At 33.5% G+C, this 26,277-nt stretch overlaps 2 long non-coding RNA genes across 3 annotated transcripts in view; one reads left to right on the top strand and one right to left on the bottom strand.

Annotated features, from left to right (window-relative positions):
• Positions 1-2,574: 2,574 nt before the first annotated feature.
• LOC148223898 (uncharacterized) lies at positions 2,575-25,893 on the bottom strand. The gene is made up of 3 exons (XR_015803053.1): positions 25,524-25,893; positions 24,875-24,994; positions 2,575-3,424 (listed from the first exon to the last, which is right to left on the bottom strand). It is a non-coding gene; the product is annotated as an uncharacterized LOC148223898 (long non-coding RNA).
• Positions 24,719-26,277, top strand: part of LOC148223896 (uncharacterized) — a 115,016-nt gene continuing 113,457 nt past the window's right edge. For both annotated transcript variants that reach the window (XR_015803052.1, XR_015803051.1), the window contains exon 1: positions 24,719-25,013. This is a non-coding gene — a long non-coding RNA (uncharacterized LOC148223896). The remainder of the gene's footprint in view (positions 25,014-26,277) is intronic.

The following is a 26,277-nucleotide window of genomic DNA, read 5'->3' as shown; positions in this document are numbered from 1 at the left end:
AACCAGAAATGACCCTGGGACTCCCAAAACTAGTGAATAATTAATTTATTTTAAATAACTAATTTAAATAAAAAGTGAGAATCAGCAGAATAGATTTGCTTTGACTTACAGAAAGGAAAATGTATAAGGATAAAATAGAGAAAATGCTAATAGTAATGTCAGTTGGAGTAAGATAGGGACATGTAAAAAACTATGCCCAGGAGACAGACTATTGGGAGAGGAACAGCTCATAAAAGCATTTATTAAATTGAAAGTATTCAGTCCAAAAAAAAGAAAAAAAAAAAAAAAGGAACAAATGTCAGTAATTAATCATTGCAGGGCCAACAGTACCATGAACATTTGAACATTGCATTTAGCAAGACATCATGACTGAAAAACCATATTAAAGTATATTTTGTGTCTATAAATAAGACAAGTAAGAGCATCAATGCGCTATAATCTGTAATGAAATATGAACAGATAATGTAGGTAGGACAAAACACATTTGAATAAGGACTAGTCTGAGCCAGTGTGGTGGATTGACTTTGGGTGGCCACCAGATGCCCATCAAAATCCTCTATCACTCCTTTCTCAGTAGGATGCAGAGGAAGAAAATTTAAAAAAAATAATAAGCCTCCATATTTCTAGTCCTAACTTAAATACAATAAGGTGTGCAGTTAGCTGGCATTGCTGATCTGAGTTCCTAATTTAAGTATTTAATTTAATCTCTATTATTTTTCAAAGTGAACATTTCTGATTAGTAGGATTTTTTGGGATGATGCAAGATTTTATTTTTAAGTTTCTTACGTACTACCAGCTGACACCCATTTGTTTGAGTTTCCCTTTTAAAAAGAACTTGTAAGGAAATTACTATATTCTAAAATGTTATGGCTGCTTGACCATCAGCATTAGTAAGTTCATAATTTTCAAGAACAGAATATGACTAACAAATTCCAGTCCAGAATTAAGAAAATTAGATGCTGTAAGTTTGGATTTTAAAAAATCTAGAAAGATACTAATCAACATAATGTTTAGGTCTTCCACAATCCTTCCTCCTGATAACTTTTTAAATAGGTTATCATCTTTATCAGATTTGAAACGTATACTGGTCTTCAGCTACTCACTGCAGTAGACACTGAGATTTTAATGCCATCTAAGTACTTCCCCATGCAGAGAATGGGAATGTTGAGGAGTCTGTGAGCCAACATTTGCAAAGCTACAAACTTAATTTGTTGCAATCTGGCTTTAAGTGTCATGGGAGTCAGCACATTGTATACTTGTGTACAGGTTTGACAGCACCATTCCCCTGCACTGTCCCAGAATGGACTGGAAATGACAATATGTTGTGACAATCATGGAAATACCAATTCCATTAAATATCTTTTAGACCTAAATAATCTGAAAAGTGTTTCCTGAGTACCTGTTCGAAGCAGGCACAACTGTTAAAGTATGAATTATATATTATACTGTTTCATTAGTTGTATTCAGAAGTAAATAACTTTCTGAGAAGAAATATGTGAAATTCATGAAGCATGATTAAACTATATTAAATACCACAAAACAATGGCACTGCAAAAGTTTACAAAACAAATTAAGATTCTATAAATCCTGGTTTTCAGTGAACCACAGTTTCTCAAAATTCTCAATCGGGAAGGTTCATCAGAATGATAAATTGTTCACTGTTATGTCAGCATGGGACATTATGCAAGGAAACACAATGTTCTTTTTTAATGGTGTGTAACAACAGGTTATCCCAAGAAAGATGCATCAAGTCAAATAATTTTAAAAATTCATGGTTCACTGAAAGTAGTGGTTAAAAATATACCCATTTCCTTTCAAAAAGTATAAATAACGGAAAGAGTTTAATTTCAAAACTTCAATTATTTTCTTATCTCTCCCAGTAGGAATTTTCTGCACCGGATTAGGAAATTCAGTATTTGATCTGTGTTTTGTATTCATATTTCACAGATTTTTTTCATTAGTTTGGCCTGCTTTCTCTTTCAGAATTTCTTGCTGATTAAAGAAAGCTCTCTGTGAGTATTTTTACGCCCTATTAAGTGTGATTTTGAATGGTTTTGGAATCATGCACTCAAGAATATATTGATGCCTGTAATATGGATGGCTTAATATATCTATAACCATAAGGATATTCCACTGACCATACAAAATAAATCCCAAGCAGTTAATAAAGGGGTGAACATATAGAGACACATTTTCATGCAGGAATGACTTTCTTGTTCAACAATTTAATTTCAATAAATTTCTGAATTACTTTCTGTGATGCAACCTGTTTATTTTAAAGTCTACCTAAAGAAGAAGGGGAACATAAGTCTTAGTTAATGTAGGATACCCTTCAAGGATTATCTAATACACTAGAACAGTATCATTAGTCTTATATCCTTTAACAATTGTCACATATATCTTTACATGTTTTACATGTGAGCTCCATGTGCGTTTACCCTCCAAGAACAAAGAGCAGAGTTAGCAAAGCACTGAGCAGAAGCAAATGTATCCAACCTTAGCATTATTTGCTAACATAGAGGTTAGTGGTAAACGCTGTGTTAACAATTTTTCACACATATGTGGAGCATGGGCTGAACGTGACCCTGTCTGCCTATGAAATTTAACAGTTACCACCACTATATGTTATTACTCTTTGGAAGCTCTCCATCAGCCACAGACATCTGTTCTTTAAAAGAATGTAGCAGCAGGGCATGTTCATCAGTTACAAGTAGAAAAAGAAGAATGAACTTGATGATATTTGCTCATGAATTTCACAGATACTTGTTCACAGCAGAGGAGTAATAAGATTTCAGAATGCTGCTTCCTATTGTACATATGAGATTTTCTTGAATGTGGATTCCTCTACAAATATAATTTTTTCTTTCTATTCTCTCTATATCTATTCTTTGTTCTCACAGACACATCTTCCATCATCCTACTCAAATGGAATGTACGGTTAAATAGTTTGGTTTTAATTACATTTACACTATGTGGCTCTTCATAACTCATTGTTCCTTAGTGTATAGCCTTCATTATGTAATGTACCTCTACAAAAAAAGGGACAAAATTAGAAAAACTAAGAGACAAAATGAGTTTTTGTAATGAAAGGAAAAGATAAAAAGAATCTTTTATGAATGTATTATAGAACAAAGTAAAATATATAGGTTAATTACTTATGGGAAAGAGAACAAATTATGATTTAAACAAAAGAGGTTTAAGTAGAATTTGCTTCAGTCTTTATGAATTTAATTGTGTCCAAACACATTACAACACTAATCTTAGCACAGAAATAGGACTGTAGGCCAGAATATGGAAAGAAGACGCTGAGGAATACTTTAGTTCAAGTCTTCAGTGTTTGATGAATTGAGGAACTAAAAGAACCCACACTACTTTAAAAATGTTGAAGTAATCTGAACTTCTAGTCATGCCTGAGTCTTTCATTCTGAAAGAAAGAAAAAAAGCATTTAAAATTGGAAGGAGATAAAAATAAATGCAAGAGAAGACAAAAAGAAAAAAATAGTGTTTTCTGTCTGTGGAGCAGAGCAGTATTTCATTATTAATAGTTAAATTAATTAATAATGTTAATAATAACTAGAAGTGGTAAAAAGCTCCTTGTATTGATCAATAGCATGTCATATCCATCCAGTTTCTTTTGTTATGCTAATAGTCCAGTGAATAAGGGGAAAGAAAAGAATACAATATTTAGCAAGGTCATAGAAAGATTTGGGGGCTATAAAACACACTTTTATGAACAGCTTCACAAATTATGGTTCACATTGTATTGGTGCAAAATTCCTGTACAGTTGGATGAAATCCCACATTTAGTATTTATTATTATCGATTTGCTGTCTGTTGGAAGAATTTCAAGTGAGGCATGTTTTTCTATAACTGATTTTATTTAATATTTTAGTTCATTATTTAGATGTTGATATATAATAATGTGTAGAGAAGGTGTTAGATAGGAGGGATTATGAGTGCTTAGGAAGATCAGAATTCAGTGTGATTTGGAGAAAATGGAAAACTGACCTGAAATCAAAAATAAAAACAAAGTATAAATGTCACAGTTAAGAAGCATGAATAAAATGTGTACAAATATGAAATGAAATTGTCTAGTCAATAATGCTGTTAAAAATAATGTACAACTGCAGCGGGGGCACATATTAGCCAAGATTTTATGTATTGCTGAGGCAAAAAAAAAAAAAAAAAAAAATACAGTTACATTCCAAAATTCACTTAGACCTGAAAAGTATTTTGCATCACATATGAAGAATAACATTTCTGTTTGCTTTTGGCCACTGTCATTGTCCAAAAGGAAATTATTATTTATGTTGGGCATATCACATTGGTTCTAAATAAGCAAATGGGACATGTACTCTCATGCCTGGGACAGTCTGGAAGAAAGGAGGATGCACAAATTGAGATAAAAACGGGAGAATAACAATAACCTTCCTATATCAGGGAATCTTAGAACAGCTTGGCCTGGTAGGGACCTTAAAGATCTAGTTCCAGCCCCCCTGTGAAGATCCAGGTCATCTTCCATTGGACCAAGTTTCTCAAAGCCCCATCCAGCCTGGCCTTGAGCACTTCCCGGGATGAGACATCCAGTTTCTCTGGGCTAACTGTTTCAGTTTCTTACCAACCACACAGTAAAGAATTTCTTTCTAATATATTAATCTCAACCTACTCAGTTTAAAGCAATCCCCTCCTGTCCTATTCCTACATGCCCTTGTAAGCAGTCCCACTCCAGATTTCCTGCAAACTTCCTGTAGGTACTGGATGGTTTCAGATAGGTCACCCTGGATCCTTCACCTCTCCAGGTTCAACAACCTCAACATTTAACCTCATCTCATAGGAATCACGGTCTCTCCCTGCCTCTAATCAATTTCATGACCCTCCTCTGGACTTGCTCCAGAGATTGATGTCCTTCCTGTGCTTGGGACCCCAGAGCTGGGAGCAGCACTGCAGGTGGGGTCTCACCCGAGAGGACCAGAGAGGCAGAATCACTTCCCTTGGCCCGTAGGTCACATCTGTTTTGATGCCCAGGACACAGTTGGCTTTCTGGGCTGCAACAGCACATTGAGCACAAAACAGCTGCCAGCTCATGTCCTGCCTCTCACCCACCAGCACCCTCAGGACCTTCAGGGCAGGGCTGCTCTCAGTCCCTTCCTTCCCTGGCTTGTATTGATACCAGGGGTTACCCCGACCCACGTCTTGGGTCTTGCACTTGGCCTTGTTGTAATGTAAGCTGTTCTTACAAAGGAGATGTCTTTGCAGAAAAAGACACCAGCTTGCTAAATGAAAAAAAACCAAACACGTATTTCTGTTTGATAGTAAGAGGAAATGGTCTAAGTGTAATGTTAGCCCAGAGTGCAGCAGGCTACATGACATTGCAGACAAATATTCTTAAATACGACTTTAAGGAAAGATCAGTTGGATGCTCTCAAGTTTCTGAACATAAGCAATCTCGCTTTAGTGAAGAGGGATTGTCCACATGGTTTTTTGGGGTTATCCTTAGAGGTGTCTTCTTCTAATTCTGTAATAAAATTATATTTACTTCATAACAGCTGAGAGGCTAAATATTTGCACAGGAACCCTGTTGTGAGACACTTAACTTTTATTAATATGATTTTTAACTGTATCTGCCTACAGAAATATTCTTTTATATAAAAAAATAGAAATTGTTTCTTTATTTTAATTGTTAATAGTATTTTGTTCTCCCAAATGCTTTGGGATTGGTAACTCTAAGATCCTTTAGTACTTCTATGTGTTGTGCCACATTGTGTTATTGTCAAAAGTTATTAGTTGATTTAGATATAAAAGGTGAGAAAATAAACAAATTTTAACCTACAAGTTAATTCAACTGCTCATCATTTTGAAACCCAAAAGTTTCAGCGTACATAAATTATTTCCTATCTTAGTTTTGAATTGTGCATTTTTAAAATTTATCTCAATAAAATGAATTCATATATTGTTATACAAAATCTAATTCCTGCTATAGGTATTTTAGATAATTCTAATTTTTTATAGTTGTTTTATTATATCCTACTGTAAATGACACAAAAATATTTGTAATCTGTTTATTTTGGATACATTAACTACTCACTGATGAATAGGTAAATTATTTTTTAAATACCTTTAAGAGTATACATTATTTCAGTTTACTAATGATCAATACTGGAAATCACTAACAGACTATAAAATAATGTATTCTTTAAAATAGAAGTATTTTCTTCCATTTACTCTTTTATTAGATTGTGGCGGCCAGACTACTGGCAGAAGCAGGAGGTATGATATTATAGGTGAGAGAACAAACCAGCACAGCTTTGACACTGTTACTCATCACACCATCCAGCTTACATTAAATGAGTGAGTAAAATGTTCCCAAGTGGGCTCTGAACATTGCAAGCTTCCTTGGCAACCAACTGTGCCTACAGAGAGCCCTGCCCATCACATTTTATAGTCTCTCTCTTTTCCCATCATCTCGTTGCTCTGAAGCCCCAGTGCAGGGCTCTTCCTGCAGGGGCATTTTGCAGTTCACAGATAACACCGAGTATTTTGCAGTTCACCGCTGTCTTCTCCCTCCCATTCCTGTCTTCTGAACTGTTTTAATTCACAGACTTCATATGAAATCTTCATCTTAATGTGACAAATACTGCAAAAAATGGAAAAGAGGGATTTTGCCTGTGTTGTTTGATTCTGTTATTGATGGGAAAAGTTAAGGCTAATTCCATCCAAATGTCTAACTACTATTTTTTGTCCTTTTAATACCTTCAAAACTGTTCAGAACTTTTGCTGTTTGACTTGATGGATTGCTTTGTGATTCAGAATTTCAAAGATATTAATTTTGTTGGGAATTAATTGCAAAGACAGTTAGATTTTGTGGCAAATATTTTGCTCAACAAAACCTACCCGGTGGTTTAAAATATCTGAGTATCAAATAGAGCACCCAAGAATTCTTGTTCTGCATGCTGGGCCTTAGTTCAACCCCCGTCTAAGTGACTCTGAGTCCCTCATACTGTGTCTTTTTTTCTTTTTTTTCCAATCTAGGGTGCATTTCAATAAATCAACCTGTGCAGAAAATAAATTGGAATGGTATTTTAGTAGTGGTAGTACTAATTATATACAATACAGCAGCAACAGCAGTGATCCCTGGGAATTAAAAAGAACTGGATATATCCCCCATAAGCAGTGACAGCAGCACATATTGTGTGGACATTCTGCAGTGAATAATTTTTAATTTTTTCTGTGAGGTTTTTCCAATTTTTATTTTTTAAAAAATCATGATGATAGATTATTTTTATTTGAAGGAATTAAAGAGCTTTAGAGAGCTTATGTTGGACTTTTCCATAGGAAAGGGAAACTTGGATTGTGCATTCAAGAGTTGACATATTTTGTGAGAATCCACTCTGAAGATGGTGATTCAGTTGCCTCTGGACATTATGAAAGCTCTGGAAATCCTCAGTCTACTCCACTGAGAAGATCTCATTCTTTAGATTTCTAGTTTGCTATACTCAATCTCTAATTCAGAACTGTTGTTTCCAATAGTTTAAATTAAATAAATTTTACATGTTCTTCTAGGCATGTAGTTTCCTTCAAAATGCAGTTTTAATTATCTTCACTCATTTTTAACAGTGTATCTTTTGTTTTGGTGGACCACTCTATAGTTAAAATTGGTAATGACTTTCTTTATGAAGGGTAATGGTACTTGCATTATGATCTAAAAGATTCAACTAAAGGTTAAATATTGATAAAAGGGCTTTAAAAAGAACAGAGAAAAGATGTAGGAAGTTGTATATTCCATTAGTTTTATGTATCAGATGCATGAGGAGGATTATGTTCATGCAAAATTGCCTGAGTAATCTTTTTTAACAATATTTTATCTATATTATTTCATTGAGGTTTTATCCTAAAATGGGTTTTGTTTTTTTTTTTTTTTTAATTTCAGCCTGTAGTAAATCTTTTGACCTGTTTTATAAATACCTGAAAATAATTATGATACATGAAATGACAGATCATCAACTACAAGAACACCAGAGAACATGGCACAAATTAGATCTTGATATGTTTTCCTACAATAATATATTTTTTCTGCTCTCGGCAGAAGAAAAGAATGTTCTTGTTTCTCTACGTTGCTGAAATTGCAACATTGAAATATTTGAACATGTGAAAGGCCTCTTGAACACAATCCCTTGTGAAAAAATCTATGTAGCAGATGGTAAAACACTTAGATTTTATCTGAATAAATTATGTACACTCCTGCCTTCAAGTGGTAAAATATCATTTTTACTCTTATAGGGCAGTTGTTTTAGTGGCAATCTAACAGCAAGAGAAGTTAATTAAAGAAAATTTTTCTTTATGAACTTTTCCTTACGAGGATTATGAAAAGGATTTTTGATAAGCACATGAACACCATTTTTTCACACTGAAACTACTGCCCAATGAATCAAGGTTCTTTGCTGTTTGGAAAAAGCTTTCCATCAGGCTCTTTGAAACAGCAAGATAAGTTAAAAGCACCTATAGTTGCACCTATATTGATATCATTATTTTTGTGTATATAATTCACATGCATATGTATATTTATTTATGCATACATTATAGAAAAGATACAAATACATCATGAAAATTATTGTATATTTTATAGATGCCATTTAATGTGATGTCAACAGGGTTATCATGGAAGTTGCTAAAACAATATTTCATATGCTCACTGATTTTTTCAGAATTTTTTTAAAGTATCACAGCTTACCTTTTTGGTTTTGTTTTTGATTTTTTTTTATTCAGGTAGAGTTGAAGACAGTAAAAATGGTGTTCAAAGAGCCTAATGAAATTTATGGGCACAGGACTACAGAAGTGGAATATATTCCAGGTTATTTGGTTTAGCCCTTTCATCCTTTTATATTGCTATCACATAATATTATTTTCAAAAATTGCTTAAATTAAAGAGGAACTATTTATTTAGCTAGCTAGTCAGTCAGTAGTCAATAATTTATTAATGTATCCTCATACTGGAAAGTTTTTTCAGAATGTCTGACAGTTTTTCGTAATATATTATCACTGTTCTGTTTCTAAAAACTTCACTTTCCTAGGAAATTAAATAATAATTGTGCAAATTGTTTCAAAGAAGCATAACAGAAAAGGACAGCAAAACTTTGAAAAAATTATGTAAATCTCTTCCTGTCTATTCTGGAACCATACTCTGAAACTTAGCTTATACATCATAGAATTGTCCTTTCCTGCCAAACAGCTGTATCCTGCAGGATCTGCAAAATGAAACTGTGATCACACAATAATCGTATATTTTCCCTTCATCTTCTGTTTTCAGCAGGTGAGTTACACATCATAGTGAAAATGATTGTTATTAATCCTGAGGATGGTTTCCCTTTTTTAAATTTGTATTTATTTATCACTGAATTGAGGTAATTTTTATTATTTTAGTTCTCCATGTCATATTGTTATTTCTTGATGTTCCGTATTAATAATAGCACTTAATTTTATCATTATCAACTTTCATTGTTACAGTCTATTATCTCAATATAACTAATGAATTTATTAACCAAGGTTCGTCCCAAGACTGATCTTTAGCACCTGAATCAGTAATCTCATCTAAGACTGAAAGTTCCTTTTTCTACACTACCTCTTTCTGCTTCTTTTTCTATCTAGTTTACCTGTTAAAGATGCTTGTCCAATATCTGTACTTTGCTTATATTCTCATGTGTAGCACCATTTCAGATACTGGGCGAAAAAGAAAATTATATCTACTACATTCCAATGCCTAAAAATCAAAGAAAGAAAGCTAATATGTCAGTTTCCATTAATCTGAGAAGAATTCTGGTCTGTCACTGTCACTTCAATATCAAGTATTTGTTTTGCACTATTACTGGTAACCAGCCAATATGCTGTAATGCAATCTGGTAAAAAAAAAACCACAACAAAACTTTTTTTAAGAAAGTTATTTTGATTTTTCCTAGTGAACCTCTATTTTTGCAAAAATTAAACTGACACCAAAAAAAAAAGAAAAAAACCAAAATGCCTTGCTTATATTGGTCTTTATCTCTGTTACATTTAGTTTCTCTGTATACACATTCTACATGATGCAGAAGCTGAATCAGGCATGTTTGTTGGTAAATTTTGTCTAATTGTCTAATATTTTGATGTTTGCATAAAATTGATGCAAACAGGTAACAGAAATTGGTTTTTTGCAAATGTAGTAGAATATGAGTAGATAAATAAATATCATTATCCATTGCTCAGATATATTTTCTCTAGTACTGACTGCTGGATGTTTTTACTGGTATGTGATTTGTTGCAGCTCTAAAACACTAAAACTTGAAACATCCTGCCTGATTGTTTTCTCTACAAGCTTTACTTCTTTATGGATAATTTGCCATCCTCTACAAAATATAATAGGAAACAATACACTTAAATTTAGCATGTAAGAATGATAAACTTTGGTGGAGTTATTTTAGTTTTGTGTAGAATCTTCTGCAAAGTTGGTGTTGAATATGTGAGGGACTGAAATATAAAGAAAGTTTGGCTATATGTGTGAGGAAACTAACAAAAATATGATGTTTTACAAATAGTCAGAAGTAGCTGGAAAGAGAAATGTGTCAGGATGTGGTAAGGATTATTTTGATAATGAAGGAATGAATAAAAAAAGGCAAAACAGAGAAAAAAATCACTATAATAGTGCTCATTTATTCATGAAAATTTTAACTTAATACAAATCAGATTTATATTTTTTTTCTCATCAGAAATCTGGTGTGATAGTAGTCTGTTTGTTGACATGTTGAATGTGAATGTTTAGTCCCCTAAAGTACTCCACATTTTCATTTTAAAACAACACAACAGAAAGAGTTACGTGATATTCATAATGCTTAATGAACACATCATTTTATGATGATATTGTCATTTATTTCTCCAAGTTTTTTATGTTGAAAATATTTTTATTTTAAGATACATAGTGAATTTTTTGCTCTCCAGCATATCTTTGAACATTCTAGTTGTATGTCCCTTACTTTGGTTAAGCATTGTCGAAGTCCTTTACTGAAAATCACACTAGAATAGGGTATGTATTTAATCATATGGTTATCTGACTTCTGTAAAGCAAATGAAATAAATCTAGTGACTACAGTTTAAATACAAGACTCCAGAAAAAAATTAAAATAAAAATATTGCTATACAAATATATAAAATAAACAAATAATATATATTAAATACATAAATATATATATTTTTTAAATCTCTTCAAGAAAAAGTGTTTCGTAATTGGGATAATATGTGGCTTGAACTGTACTAAATACAGAATTTTTCACTTTAGGGAAGATCAACAAAATAATATATTAAAAGCAGAATACAGAATAGCCATCAGGAAATTCTGCAGCAAATAACATTGTAGATGTGAAGCTGCACAGAATATCTTCTGGAAGTAATTTGTTTTATAGTCATTTTTTGGAGGCATCAGGCTTGACAAAAAGGGATGAAAAAAAAGGAGACATTGGTAATTTGCATATTTTATTCTGATATTTTCCTCTCTTGATAATAGCCAAACTTTAAAAAAAACCATTAAAAGTCAGGACCCTGGACATTAGAAGAACTAAAGTAAATATAGAAATCAGAAATGAGTACAGTGTAAGTATCTTAGCCACAAACCTCTGTCGTCCTGCAAAGAGTTTTAAGGAAGAGAGGCATAAGAAGCAGCTAATAGCACACATGCCTGTAAGTTGTCAAGATGTTCTAGTAAAGTGTCTTTCTCACCATTGCTTCCCATTTTCATGTGGGCGTTGCAAAGAATAGTAAGCATAGAAAAATTCCAATAGAGTATGACAATTCAGTCATATTTTGAAAAAAAATTATTTTGATTTCACTTTACCTACACAAAAGCAGGATGAAGCTTTCACTGGAGTTCATTTTACGGTGGGAGATGAGTCATGCACTGAAGAATTCAGAATCTAGAGTCTTCATAAATTAGAAATTCTACTATACTACTTACCTAGTATATTAAGACCAACAATCTTTTTTAAAACCCTTCACTGTGGAGATAATGAGGTAAAAACCTCATGAAACTCTAGTGAATGAGTCACTACTGGGAAGTAAAGTGACTTCTATTCAAAGAGACTTCCTCAGGCATTTTCTTTTCATGACATGTCAGTATTTCTCAGTTCACATATGGTGTTAAATTAAGCTTAGCTGTTTATGTTCTGCCTGGTTTGACATTTTGACTCTCCCTTTTCTATCAGATGCAGTGGTTTTGCCCCAAAATCCTCAGATATTTCACAATATGTGTGTGATAGAGAAGTTTTTTAACATCTTAGTTTAAAAATCACTTTCGCCTTTGATTTGATGGGTTGTGCTGAACTTTCTAACCTCACTAAGAAAAATAAAGTGTAAAATAGGAAGATTTTAATATATTGCTCTTAGGTTAGGGCAGTACTAACTTAATACTTTCATGTATTGAAGACTCTGCCCATGGTTTGGAAAAATAGGGTCATTCACACATTTATTTATAATTCTATAAATCTAGAATTTAAATTATAAAACAGTTTAAAATACAGGGCATTTGAAAAATTAATGATAGTATATTTTATTATATTCCAAATATTTCATTTTCTCATTAAAAATATGCTAAAAATTCTAATGAAAATACTTACAGATGTAATAGCAGTCACTAATTTTAAAAAGTTGTTATGAATTTCAGACAGTGAACGATAGTTGTAAAAGCTGCATGTTTCAGAAGTTAGCTAGTTCTTCCACCAATTCCCTCAAATCCCACAGATGCAGCTTCTCAGGTGCCAAGAGCTTGTACCCTTTCAGGCTCATGGCCTCAAATCTGATTTTTTCTTACACTGGATGATTCATCATTCTCTTTGTCCCTGCCTTTGCCTTCTGTGACTTGGATGGTGAGGCTGGGACAATTGCCAGTGAAGAGTGATGCAAAAAAGGAATTCAGTACCTGGACGTTCTCCATAGCCTGGGTAACCAGGACACTCATCTCCTTCCAGAGGGGGCCTGCATTTCCTACAGTCTTCCTTTAATCCCTGAAACCTATAGAAGCTTTTCTTGCTCCTCTTGATGTCCATGGCCAAGGTTAACTCCACCAGGTTTTTAGCTTTCCTGACTACTTGGAAAATCTCTCTCTATTCCTCCAGGCTGCTTGTAATTTCTCCCAATCTCTGTAGGTTTCCTTTTCACGCTACATTTTTCCAGGAGCTGTGTGTTCACCCATGCAGCCATCTCAGCATCTTTGCCCAGCTACTCTTTGATGGGATGTATCACTCATGATTTCCTAGGAGGTGATCCTTGAATATTAACCAGTTTTCTTGGGTCTCTGTTCCCTCCAGGACTCTATCCCATGGTACACTACTGAACAGAAGAGCCCAAATTCTGCTCTCCTGGAATCCATGGTGAGCTTGCTGTGTGCTCTCCTCACTGTCATAAGGATCTTGAAGGCCACCATTTCATGGTGACCATAGCCAAAGCCATTCTTGAGCTTCACATTCCCCACCAGTCTCCCCATGCTGATGAGAGCCAGGACTGGCATACCACCTCTCCTTGTTGGCTTCTCTATCACTCAGAGAAGTTTTCATCACAGCATTCCAGGGACCTCCTGAAGTACTTATGCCTTGCTTTGCTGTCCCTTCAGCAGATACCAGTGTGCTTGAAGTCCCTTATGGGGACCAGGGCTTGTGAACACAAGGCTACTCTGTTCTGTTTGTAGAGGCCCCCATCTACATGGTCATCCTGGTCAAATGGCAGTAGTAGACTTCCACAATAATGTTGTCTGCCTCTGCCCTCAATTTAATTCTGATTCATAAGTTTTAGGTCAGCTATTTTTTAATTTCAGAATGTTGAGTGTAGCCCTATGGTTCTGAAACAATTCAGCATATTTGCTAACTTTATTGAAAATATTTTAAAACTAGGAAAAACATTTATGGTTCATAAGATACCTTTCCATAAGATATAGTACTAAGCAAAAATGAATAGGGCCAGGACACTCCCAAGACCAACTATTCATGGCAATATTATGTTGAGAAAATAGTAGCTACAAATGCATGGGCAAGATAGAATCTGATCCAGAATGCTAAGGGAATGTTTGCTGGTTACTTTTTTTGTTGCTAAGAAAATTAAGCTGCTATGCCAAAAACTAATACATGAAGACAGTGACTTGTGGTCACTTGGATGTTACATGCTCAATATGACAGATGTTCCCTCACTGGGCATTATCTCTGACAGTGTTGCAAGGAGCACTTCTACTTAGATAAAGAAAGTACAGTTTTATTAACAGGATCATCTTTTAGGATATAGGAAGTCTTCTCAAACCAGAGTTGATAGGTATACACCTGTCCAGGACTTCAACAGTGATTGCAGGGTGTACACTTGAAGTGTTGGAAATGTACAAAAAGCTAGTTTAGCAATAATAGATAAGGATTATATTCTTTAAAACCTAGGGGGGGAAAAAAGTGTTATTTTGCCATATGTATTCACTTCTGCATTGAGCATTCCATTCATGGGTCAGAATGCTCACTTAGCCCAACCAGTAGAGGTGATTTGTTAATACATGGAAGGTCAAGGTTGTCGTGTAGGAGAACCTCAGTAAGATGGAGGAATGAATCTACAGGTTCCTCATGGGTTTAGCAGACGTGAAAATCTTGCATCTGAGACAGAACAACTCTCTCCACTAATGCAGGCTGCAGACTTGCTAGAAAACAGCTCTTCAGAAATGGACCTATGAGTCCTGGTAGACTAGAAACTGAAAAAGTCAGCAATGCGTGCTTAAGATAATTGCCTACTGGGCTGTGTTAACAAGAGCATAAACAACAGCTGAAGTGAAGTGCTTTTTTCCTTCTACTCAGCACTCATGAGGTCAGATCTGAGGCACTGTCCAGTTTTGAGGTCCCAGTAGGAAACACATAAACAAACTGTGGTCCAGTGGAGTGTTATTAAGTTTGTCAGGAGTCTGGATCACATGTAATGTGGGGAAAAGCTGAAGGAGCCGATTTTATTTGTCCTGCAAGGACAATTAAAGGAGGACAAACTCATTTCAGTGGTCCAAAAAGCTGGAACCAGACACTTAAGTGCATGGCAAAAGGGTAAGGGATAATGGTAACAGGCTGCAGCAAGGGAAAATGTGATTGAAGGAAAAAGCACTTCAGAGTGATGGTGATGCAGCTTGTCCAAAGAGGCTGGAGAACCTTCATCTTAGAGATTTTCAAAACTCAAGTGGATAAGACCATAAGCAACCTGCTCTTGCTTTCAAATCAGCATTGCTTTGAGCATAAGGTCAAAATAGATGATCTCAAGAGAAACCTTCCAAAATAAATGCAATTCTGTGATCAACATAAAAAGTGGCAGGTTCATCATCTTCCTTACAAGCTGTCCTGCAACTTTCAGTTAGACAAACCAGTGGAAGTGTATGTGAAAAAATGTAAGTGCATTTACTCTCTTTTAGACATTGTCTTGATTAATTTGGCATTGAACTGGACCTTGAACAAAAAGTATACCTGTTTTTTCTCTCTTTTTATTCTTTTTTTTAGCTAAGAAAAAGAATAATTTTAATTCCCTTAGAAATAAATATAAAAATTGGATAGTCATGGATAAAAATCAAACTGTTAAGATCCTCCACTAACAAGAATGATATTTGTATGTATTTAGAAAGATGATTGGTATTTTACTGTGCTGTATAACTCATAATAATCAAAATAGATATAGAGATGAATTACACTGAGTAATTAGCTCTGATACTAGTCAAACATAATATAAATTTTATTTATTTATTTTCTACCTCCTTAAGTTGACCTTACCAGTTATTACACAAATTTATTTCTCACTTAACAAGCAGCAAGAAGATCTTGAACATGCTACAGTGCAAGAAGAAAATCATTTAGAACACATACAATAACAGAAAGAAGAGGTATGTTGTAGAAAATAATTAGGTTGATGGACTTTCACTGCTTAAGGAGAGAGACTATGATGGAATGAGAGGTAGAAAAGAAACCCTTACAAAATTGTATCCAACTAAACAGAGACAGCTTTGACCAAGTGAGTAAAGAAAAATATTTTACAGGCATTAAATCTCATTTGTCTTGAGGAATGTAAAGCATTTCAGAGGTACAGATTCTGATTGAATAAACAACATTAGAAGATAAACCATGTGCAATGAATAGATTCAATGGAATCAGGCAGATTGGTAGATACCACATACTGAAAATGAGTTTTGAAACAACAAAACTAGACAAACTCCAGCTATCAATTTAGTTCTTGGTGTGTCTGTGTGATATATACCATTAGCTCCATATAGGATGTTAGTATCAAAAACATTTAAGTTATTTTAGCTTCAGAATATTAATTTGTATCTATGACCTGTAGAGTACAAACACAATAAAATCTGTATACAATTCAACACTGGCGTCATAGGAATATTTTCTATAGAATTTTATCTATGTGGTTCTTCACTCTCACATCAACATAGATCTTAAAATATCTGTGTCACATACAATTCTCAAAAGACTTAAATGAATTCAAATGAAAAAGATCCTAACCTGAAAATGATGGCACTCTAATGGTCTTTTGCAATAGAATGGCTAACCAGATTATTAGGAGAAAAAGCCCCAAAACAGAAAGAATACATGTAAAAGTGAAGGAAATAATATATCACCTTTCTCAAAGCCTCCATAAATACTAGTTAGAACACTTTTTCTGACATTTTCCTATGTTACATTTCTAAGGATTAATGTGTAGCCTCAGCGTCCAAGTACTGTCACAGCTGAGCATCCTGATTTAACTCCAGTCAAAGTGGGCTTGTTCCTGAACTACTGAATGGATATCATAATATATCTAAACATTAAAAGGAAAATCCAAACAGATATGGAACAATATAAAATTATAATGGGCTTAAAGCGTATTTGATGACTGATGCTCAGGAGAAGAAGAGCAGTTGTGTGTACTTTATTACTTACTTAAAATAAATAAAATATTTAAAATGTCTTGAAATTGTAGCCATTTTAGATTCATTTTTTATAGTTCAAAAATTTATGTACCTTAAAAGTGAAAAGAATCTTCCCACAAAGTTTAACCTAGATATTAATGGACAAGGAACGAGAAATTATAGAAATAGTCCTTCCTGGTGAAGTGCAGCCTACGAATTTTTAAATGGTATTCTCTGCTTTTGGTGACTATACAGATGATATTTATTGTTAAATTGCTTAATCATCATGACTATTTGTCTATGATTTGTCCAAAGGTATTTAGCTAGACTGCAATTATTTATATGACATTGATTGAAAATTTAACTATTACACAAAAATCATCCAATATTAAATTAGACTTTGCTTGCTTTCACTTTCAAACATTTGCTGCCTAACTAGAAGATCTACCTATACTGCACTCTTCTTTGCCAATGAATTTTTTTTTAAATCTGTTAATGGAATATTTCTTATTTCCTAAGAAATATTGCCAGGTTGACATCCTTCTTTGATGTGAGCAACTTGGAAAGACTGGTAAATAGATTTGTTACTTCAGGGAGAGATTATCACACATTTCATATCTTGGCATTTCTGGTCCATAGCTCATCTAGAAGGCAGCAGCTTAAATTTTTGTCATAGCCATCTGTTAGTTGTAACACTTTCAGCTGCAACATATAAAAGTTTGTTTCCAATAAATTATTTTTTTATTATATGGATTATTTATAATTGTGTAATGCCATTCCTCCACTTCTTCATCTTTTTGTATTTCAGTGACATCCAAATTAGGATGACATTAAATATTTTCTGCCTCTGCTCTAATGGAAATTGCAGGATTACTTTTTATAAGATGTTGCAACTTTCTGTCTGATGGTGATTTTAAATTCCATTGAAGAGGTCCAGGCTTTACCACTGCTTGTAAGTGAATGCAATAGTTGCAGAGCTTATTAGCACCATTTTTTACAAGAACTTCTATATCTTTTGGGGAAAACATAAATATATTTATGTATATTTCTGTTTGGGAATTGTGACATCCCCCCTTCGGAGCTATCCATTGTGAAAGAAGCAGCACATATTAGGAAGTACCTTTGAGATGCTGCATAGAATGGTAATATGATATGAATTCTTCAGACTGATTATTGTCTTATGTAGGTTTGAAAATTCAGGAAGGGAGTTTGAATTCCTACCAGATGAGTTAAATTTATGGAACAAATCCATCATACTTTGTAACTGACAGGTTAACAAACACAGAAAAAATATTTAAAAATTCATGAACTGTTAATAGTCTTCACTGAACTGTAACAATATCATATATGCTCTATGGTATATTAAATTTGCATTATTTAGTATTTTCATTCTCTTTATTCCTTTACAAGCAATGCAATATAATACTAATTAAAACACACATTTGCCACTGAGGAAACTCAAGATTTGTCTACAATTTCAATGATTAATTAACTTTTGTATATCCTTAGGTAAGTTGTGCCTCCAGACATACTAATCATGGGTATAGGTATGCACTTTCAGTCACAGGTTGCATTGGTGGGAATGCGTAGAAGCTACTTTAAAAAAGAAACAACTAACTCTTCTGTCATTGAAGCAAAAGTCCTAGAAATAATACCTTGGTGATATTTTAAAAAACTCAGTAGAGCAACATTTGAGGATTTGAGGTTGAGTGACCCTTTACATCTGGTTACAAAACAGACACAGTGCTCAAATCAGTCTGTGTATGCATTCTGAGTTTGGACTTGTTACTCTGGGAATGGGAATGTAGACTGGGACAGGCTTATGATGTTTAACTGAGGTTTTTATTGATATTTTACATCTTTTATTTCTCTTGAGACTGTCTTTGGCACATGTCCAAAGCTGTTCATTAGTTTCTGTATTAAGAAAATAAAATATTGTGCACTAACTAAACAGAAATATAATGCAGCTCTATCGAAGAGGCAAGCTAAGCAGGATATAAAGAATGGCTCTCAGTGGGGATATTAAGGGCAGAGTAGAGATTGGTTTATATTTCTTCAGAAACTCTTTGGCTCTGTACTGCTCCATTTTGAGATTTATGTTTTCTCTCGGGAAGTCATAACACTTGCAGTTAAGTACATATGAGCTCTATAAAATAATCTTCAAACTAGATATTGATCAATCAGTCAATTCATGTTAAAAAAGGGAAAAAAGAAGGAAAAATTTACAAAATTGCTTTTATTTTATGATATTAATGACATGGAAAATTTAGTTTAAAAAGTTTTGAAGTTCTTTCATATTACTCAAATAAAACAACTGCAAAAACACTTGGGTAATGGTTTTTTATAATTCAGAACCTAAGCAGGTGCATTTTACGATAAAATTCATATGGCATTTTGTTCTTAATTATCTATAGAGACAGATCCCTGTGATTGTTCATTCACTTCCTAGTTCTGGGGGGATAGGAAGAAAAGTGATCAGCAAGAAAAAATATTGAAGAAAAACAATAAAGCAAACTAAAACTGTGGTGTGAATACTTCTATGTATGCTTCCACTTTAAATTATAGACCCTACCAACTAATACCTTTTATTCAGGTATTAATTGAAGTTAAAGCTGATTTTTAAAAAAGGTTAAGGTCTTATATGTTGATTTGAAGATAAGCTATTCCTTTCTATATGGAGAAATAAATCTGTGGGTTACTTAGACCACATTGCAAGATTTCTTTCTTCTGGTATGCCTAACATGGTGTTTGCATTGCGGATGTGAACTGTACACTAATCTTCATCCAGTGTCTTACATCTCAGAATATTTTGATTTCCATCATTTTATATAAGTACTGTAATACTGAAATTTTAAAAAGAAATTTGAAACAATAAAGTTTTTTATGTTTTTTTATGTCTTCTTGAGAAATAGAGGATAATTTTTTAAATATAGGATTTTTCTTTTTTTTTTACAAAAAAAATCACAAATAATTTACTAATAAGTTCAGATTTCACACATAAGTAACAAAAAATTTAAAATTCTCTTTAACAATTAGAAACAAAAAAATATATATTTTAAAATATATTTTAAAGTATTTTTATAAGTTTTAGTAATCCATTTTTCAGCTCCTTGTATATAAGGGAAAGTCTGTTTTCAAAGTCTCATTGATCACTGATTGTCCTTCAAGAGAAATCTGCACAGGAGGCACCACAGAAATACAGGTTTAGGTTTAGATTGCTACCTGAATCTGCATACATTCAGTTCTTCACTAGGAGACCCAAGACAATATTTTTTCTAAATTTTGGAAATGGGGCAGTAAAATCTTAACTACAAGTATGGAGTGGTTCATAAAGAGCAAATCTGATTTAAAAAATGACACTGAGATCAAGAACATAAAATCCTATTGACAATAATAGCACCATAAATGAGAAGGGAGAGTCAGCAGGTGATGGATTCAAACAGAATAAATTTGTCACACAGAAAAATGTGCCATCATCACACTTATTATGTTATGCTCTTGTTAATCTAAAATTAGCATGAACATTAAAAAATGAAAAAAAAATTACTTGGTTATTCCTTAAAAGTAATTCCTTAAGGTGTGGCCACTCTTTGTACAGAAAGTACTTCTAAAATGCAGTTGCTTATATGTGAATTTAGAAATATATCTTTACATATACCTAATATATTCTTCTTTCTAATATACTTTGAGAAAGAAGCTATGAAGTCTGCATTTAGGAAAGAAGAGATTATGTAATAGCTAATCCAGAAGATGTAAGTAAACAGGGTTTTTTACTGGTATGATAATTAAATATAAATGAGGACATTTTTTATATTACTAGCTTGGGAAATGCTCCGAGGGGTAACTAAACTTAAGTATAAAATATAGTCTGATTCAATAACCATTGTGCACAAAATATATTCTCAGGACTTACTCCTGAAGAGCCAAAGTTATTTCTTTAGAAATAAAAAACTGTATGTTTTATTTCTTTTGTGCCATGGACAAAACAATTTATTGTTTATATGTAAGTACTGAGATTTGATTTACTGGTAAATAACAACCATTTCTCATTACTAAGTTTTGTGTATGAGGACTAGCCTATGGTTGATTAAGCATGATGTGATGACCAGAAGGTTATAATCAGAAAGAAGGTTTGTCCATACAGACAAAACACAACACTAGGTATTATTGCTTAGTCATAGTAATAGGAAAAGAAATTGGAATTCTGTTTGTTTATTTGTTTTCTTGTTTATATTAGATTTCATAGTGCTTTAGAATGGAACATATTTCACACTGAAAAAAATAATTTGTCTCATGTCAAGATCAATGTCTTTTATGGAGAATTAGGCTCCATTTGAATTAAAGCATAGTATATTTTGATAGAAATACAGTCTGTACTTGTAATCCTGCACTCAATTAATTTAAGCAAAGCCACCTCAGACAAAAGATTTTACTCAGTTTTCAACTAATAACAACACAACTATTGTGAAAGTGATTTACCAGCATCTCTAACCCATTTCTAGACAGCAGGTACCATATAGATATGAAAAGAGATGCCATACAACCCTCTACATTCAGAGTTACCTTTGTCTTTCAAAACTGGTTTGATTCTACCCTAATTCTAATTAATAAAAATAACCAATCATGCAAACAAAAACCCAGGTAACACTGGAAAAAACAACAAGCAGAGAAAATCTGATTAAAAAATTTTTAGGAAATATTATTTATTAAAAAATACTAGCAAGATATGCATGGGCCATAAAACACTAGGACTTATATCTTTAATTAAAATTTTTCTTTTTAATGTGAATACAATAGTAAAGTTAGTCAGAGGAGCAGTGTCAGCTGCAAAATAAGATTTTTGTTGAGGTTTTTTTGTGATTTGTTATCAGTGGTGATAATTACCTAGTTGAACTGAAAGTTAACTCTAAGTAAACCATGGCACATCTTTCAATATTAATGGAGGTCTCTGTGCAAAATAAAAGCATATCTACCTCAGATATATGCAGTGAATCTACAATTCTTGCACTTATACTGACAATAGGATTTGTCCTACTTAAAGGTGACCAAAAAGAATTAGGGTAACTAGAGTAAGCTAATCATTAAGATGTCCTCAACAGAGAAGAGAGATAAATACTTAGCACTTAGTTCCATATGAAGACAGGTTTACAGTAGGGTGAATGACTCAGTTTCCAGAAGTGCCCCTCTGTCTTTACTGTCTAGAGAGATTCCAGATGTGTAGAATGGACTCAGTATTAAGTTATGTGTGAGAAAGGTCTCACCAGCCATGGCTTTAGATGAACTTGTCAGAATTTGATCTCAACTGATGGCTCTGCATATAGATATGTATAAGCAATATGCATGTTTTTATACAGTAAAATCTGTATATTTGTGAGAAATATATTGAATTCAGATAATTGATAAAACGTTGACAAGTGCTTTTTATTATTTTCACCTTTTTCTCAGATGCCTATCTCCCCAGCCTAGGCCACCAAAGTCAATGAATTAACTCAATGACAAACTCAATGACAATTCTCATTGCCCATCTTCTTCCTGGCAGGAGTGGTGCTTAATCCATTGAGTTGCTGACAGCTCTTAGAGAAAAATGTAGAACTTCGTTTCTAGCAATAAGATTTTTACTCTCCTTCTAAAGTTGTGTTGAAGTTTCTATTTCAAACTTTCTTTCAAAGTTCAAAGGTGGGTTTTAGACCTTTTGAAACAATCCTTAAAAAGAAGAAATCTAATCCTTTTTCCTACACTTCTGTGTCAAGAAAAAGAAGGAGTTTTCCTGAACAATGTTGATTTTTTTTCCTTCTTCATTACCTTTAATGATGAAGAATTGCTGAGTGACTGAATAGGAATGAGGATCAGATCTGGGCAGAAGACCATCCTCAGGAGATGTTTCTCCAGAGAAGTTTCAAATTCAGTTTCAGTAAGAAGGATGTGGAGTTTATTAGCATGCGTTTGTATTAGAATTTATTCAGACATGAATCAGAGCTGTGGTCAGCAAAATATAAATTATGTAAAAAATCATCCATATCTTTTACTTAAAAATTAACCATTTTCTATCCTGTGGATCTTATGTAAGGCTCAGAGCAAAGAGGAGAAACTGAGAGCCAAAGGTGATGAATTAAGAACTCTAATTAGAATAAAATTTTCACTAAACAAGGACACAACTACTTTGGAATTTATTTAGTTATAATCAACTCACAGTTGGTTTCACAAGAAAGAATTTATTAAATGACAAAACTAGTGGATTTACTGACATAAATAAAAGTAAAAATGTCTACAACATAGAACAAGTTCAGTCCCTCTCATGGATACCATGTCATGATTTCATTATTGGATTAAAGTGCTAAATCTCTCTTTAAGGGAAATTGCTTTAACTGACTTTGTATTAGCTAAAATTATTTAAAAAATATATTTTTTGGTGTCTTTTCTTGTAATTTTTTTTTGCTTATATTTTTAAAACTTCCTAGATGTTACTGCTGAGAACTGTCAGGATACAAGAGAAAAGCAATGAAAAGGCTTGCAAAGTTACTGCTAGAGATGCTCACTGTGCTAATATTATACAGTCCCCAGTGGTCTTGTCCTCTATCAGAAATTGTATCAAGAGTCACTTTGTAAGAAAATATAAAACATTTTTTTCATTGAGATTCTCACTGTATTAGCTGATTGGAGAAGAAGCAGCAGTAGGTAGGAGTTTATAGCAGGAGTTAAAGAGCAATAGCTGCTTTAAAAGCTGCTGCTTTGATCCGTGAAAAATGGATCCATTATTGCCCTGAGAAGTACCCTTACTTTTTCTTGTATGCTTATGTGTCCAGGAGAAGAATGACATGCTCCTATACCTATTAGGATTGCCTACACTATCTGAAATTGTGGCTCCTAAAATTGAAAAAGGAATTCTATTGTAGATGAACTAAACCTCAAAATATTATAATTTCTCTATAGATGGAAATTAATCAGATTTTAATAGATAGTGAAAACAACATATAAAAGTTTAAAGACTTATCTAATAAGAAAATGGTCAATGTTAGACCTCAGTAATTCTCTTGTCAAAGTAAAAGTTAACATTAGCATTCAGGAAGTTCTCTCTGAAGACCTACTGTCTCTTCAGAGTGGCTACATTGCTTGAAGGTCTGAAATATTTGATCAATTAGAAATTCAAACTGAGTTGAATTGAATATATCCAATACAAGATTTTTTTTTCAGTAAGGAAAGAAGGTGCTGCTTGTGAAGATTTGATATGGATGTGAAATTCTATTTGTGCTGACATTGTAAGCCACAGTATAACAAAGAAACACAACCATAGGACAATGTGGGCAACAGAATACTCAGTCTTGAGCTAAAAAATCAAGAATTCTTTTAGTTTTGGCAAACTTATCATAGCTTCTACCTCCTGACATATGGTTTTATTTTTCACATATTGAATATTTTAATAAAACAGTTAAAAAAGAATATTTTAGTATTTCACATTCCTTCAAACCAATCTCCATAATTTTCTCTTGGACTCATATATAGAAGACAAACACACAAAACATCAGTTTTTAATAAGAATAAACAGAATAATAAATAAGCAGTCACACAAAACTATGGTGTTAGCCTGTCTCAGGATCTGTTGACATAAATCATCAGCACTTTGTTTTTTAAGTTTGGCTTATTTGTTTATTTCTTTAATATTTTAGATTCCTAAAATCTACATATAACATTCAAATAACTACAAAAATAAATATTGGCTTTCCTTTCTTTTTTATCCATGGTGATTTTCAGCCTTCTTACTTTCTCATAACACTCTGCCCTATTTTCCTCTTGAGAACAATACCCTTTTGTTAACAATTGGTTCTGTTCTAAGGGGACAAGCACTTTTGCAGCTAGCAGTGGACACTGACGTTTTACATCTGCTCACTCCAAGGGAACTGACTTCTTTGTTTCCTCACTTATGCATTCCATCATCAACTTAATAAAAAATTTGGAAAGAAGTGTTGCAATTACCCATTCTAAGCTTCCCCTTTCTCCCTCTTTCAGTGGCTGAGGATCCAAGACTCCAAGGATCGACTTGGATAAGACACAGATGCACAACCTTGATTCACACAGGAAGAGCTGTGAGAAAGCCTGTAGAGATATAAGAAAGGTAAGATTACAGACTTAAGATTGTTAAAACGGAATTATTTGGTGGAGAAAGATTCAAGAAAGAAAATGCCTGCACAGAAGTTTATAAAATGTTAAAGAAAGGAAGGGTAATTGAGCTAGTGCAGAAATGATGACTAGGGTCAAGTTATCAGTGTTAACAGAGATAATGGGTGATGCCAGCTGAGCAGTATTGAAGTATTGGTCTGGTGTTTGCAAAGTCTGATGATGCTGCTCTCAAATGATGTCAGTCAGGGCAGCAAAGACTGCTTGGATACCTAAGGAAGGTGAAAAATCCATTAATCTTAAATCCAACAGTTTCCTAAAGATTGGAATAACTCTTGGAAGAGGAATAAACATTTGTGTTTTTCTGACCTTTATGTGCTTTTTCTCCCAAGATTTCAAGAGTGTTAAATGCAAAAAATTGCAGCTCCCATTGAATACAACAGATTATGCATAGTTATCAAACTATAAATATTGTGTCACTCAAATAGAGCTAAAAGGTTCAACTTACCAGAAAATAAGAAAACAGAAGAATCTCCAATCATTATGCTTAAGAGGTTGCTGGTTCTTCTGAGTCTATCCTAGGGCATTCTTTTTGGGTTCATTTGCTTTGCTGATCCACCCCAATCATTCATTTAAGTAGATAGCCTTCCTTCTGTAATACCTAGGTTTTTCTGTCACATCTCTTTCTATATTAATTACTAGGCATATAGGCAGCTTTACAGGGTTTCAGAAGGGGTCTAAAAGTCCTGAATGTTCCTTTACAGGATCAGGCTAGACCTGGAGGCATATATAGAAACTATTAGAGGTTCAACTTTCAAAACCTGAAAGTCTTCAGCTGTTCCTATGGTAACCAATTAGAGCACTGGATTGAGAGGTACAGCTTGTTCTGAAAAGGGAAAGTTTTAAAACCAGGGATTTCATACCAGTTTAAATACTGAAATAGACTGCTATTGCAAACAGTAGGCAAGTGCTTTCCTCTTTGTTGCTTTCCTCTGCTTCTCCTATTGAATTAGTTTTTTCTCTATTTAGAGTTGTGGCTTTGTGTGATTTATCAAGTAGCTTTTGAACTGGATTGGTCAGCTTTTGATCTGCATATATAAAACTGCACATATCAATTATATTTATTTCTTAGGTGAGTCTTTCAACAATTCTAAACCTGAAGAAAATAGTTTTAACAAGAAACACCTTTGCATATAGACTAAATATGTACTAAATCATTCAGCTATACTATTGCAGCTCTTGTCTCCACCATTGATTAATGA

This window comes from Sturnus vulgaris, chromosome 4, assembly GCF_052056855.1.
Source record: "Sturnus vulgaris isolate bStuVul1 chromosome 4, bStuVul1.hap1, whole genome shotgun sequence".
NCBI lineage: Eukaryota > Metazoa > Chordata > Aves > Passeriformes > Sturnidae > Sturnus > Sturnus vulgaris.
This window is presented reverse-complemented; position numbering and strand designations above follow the sequence as displayed.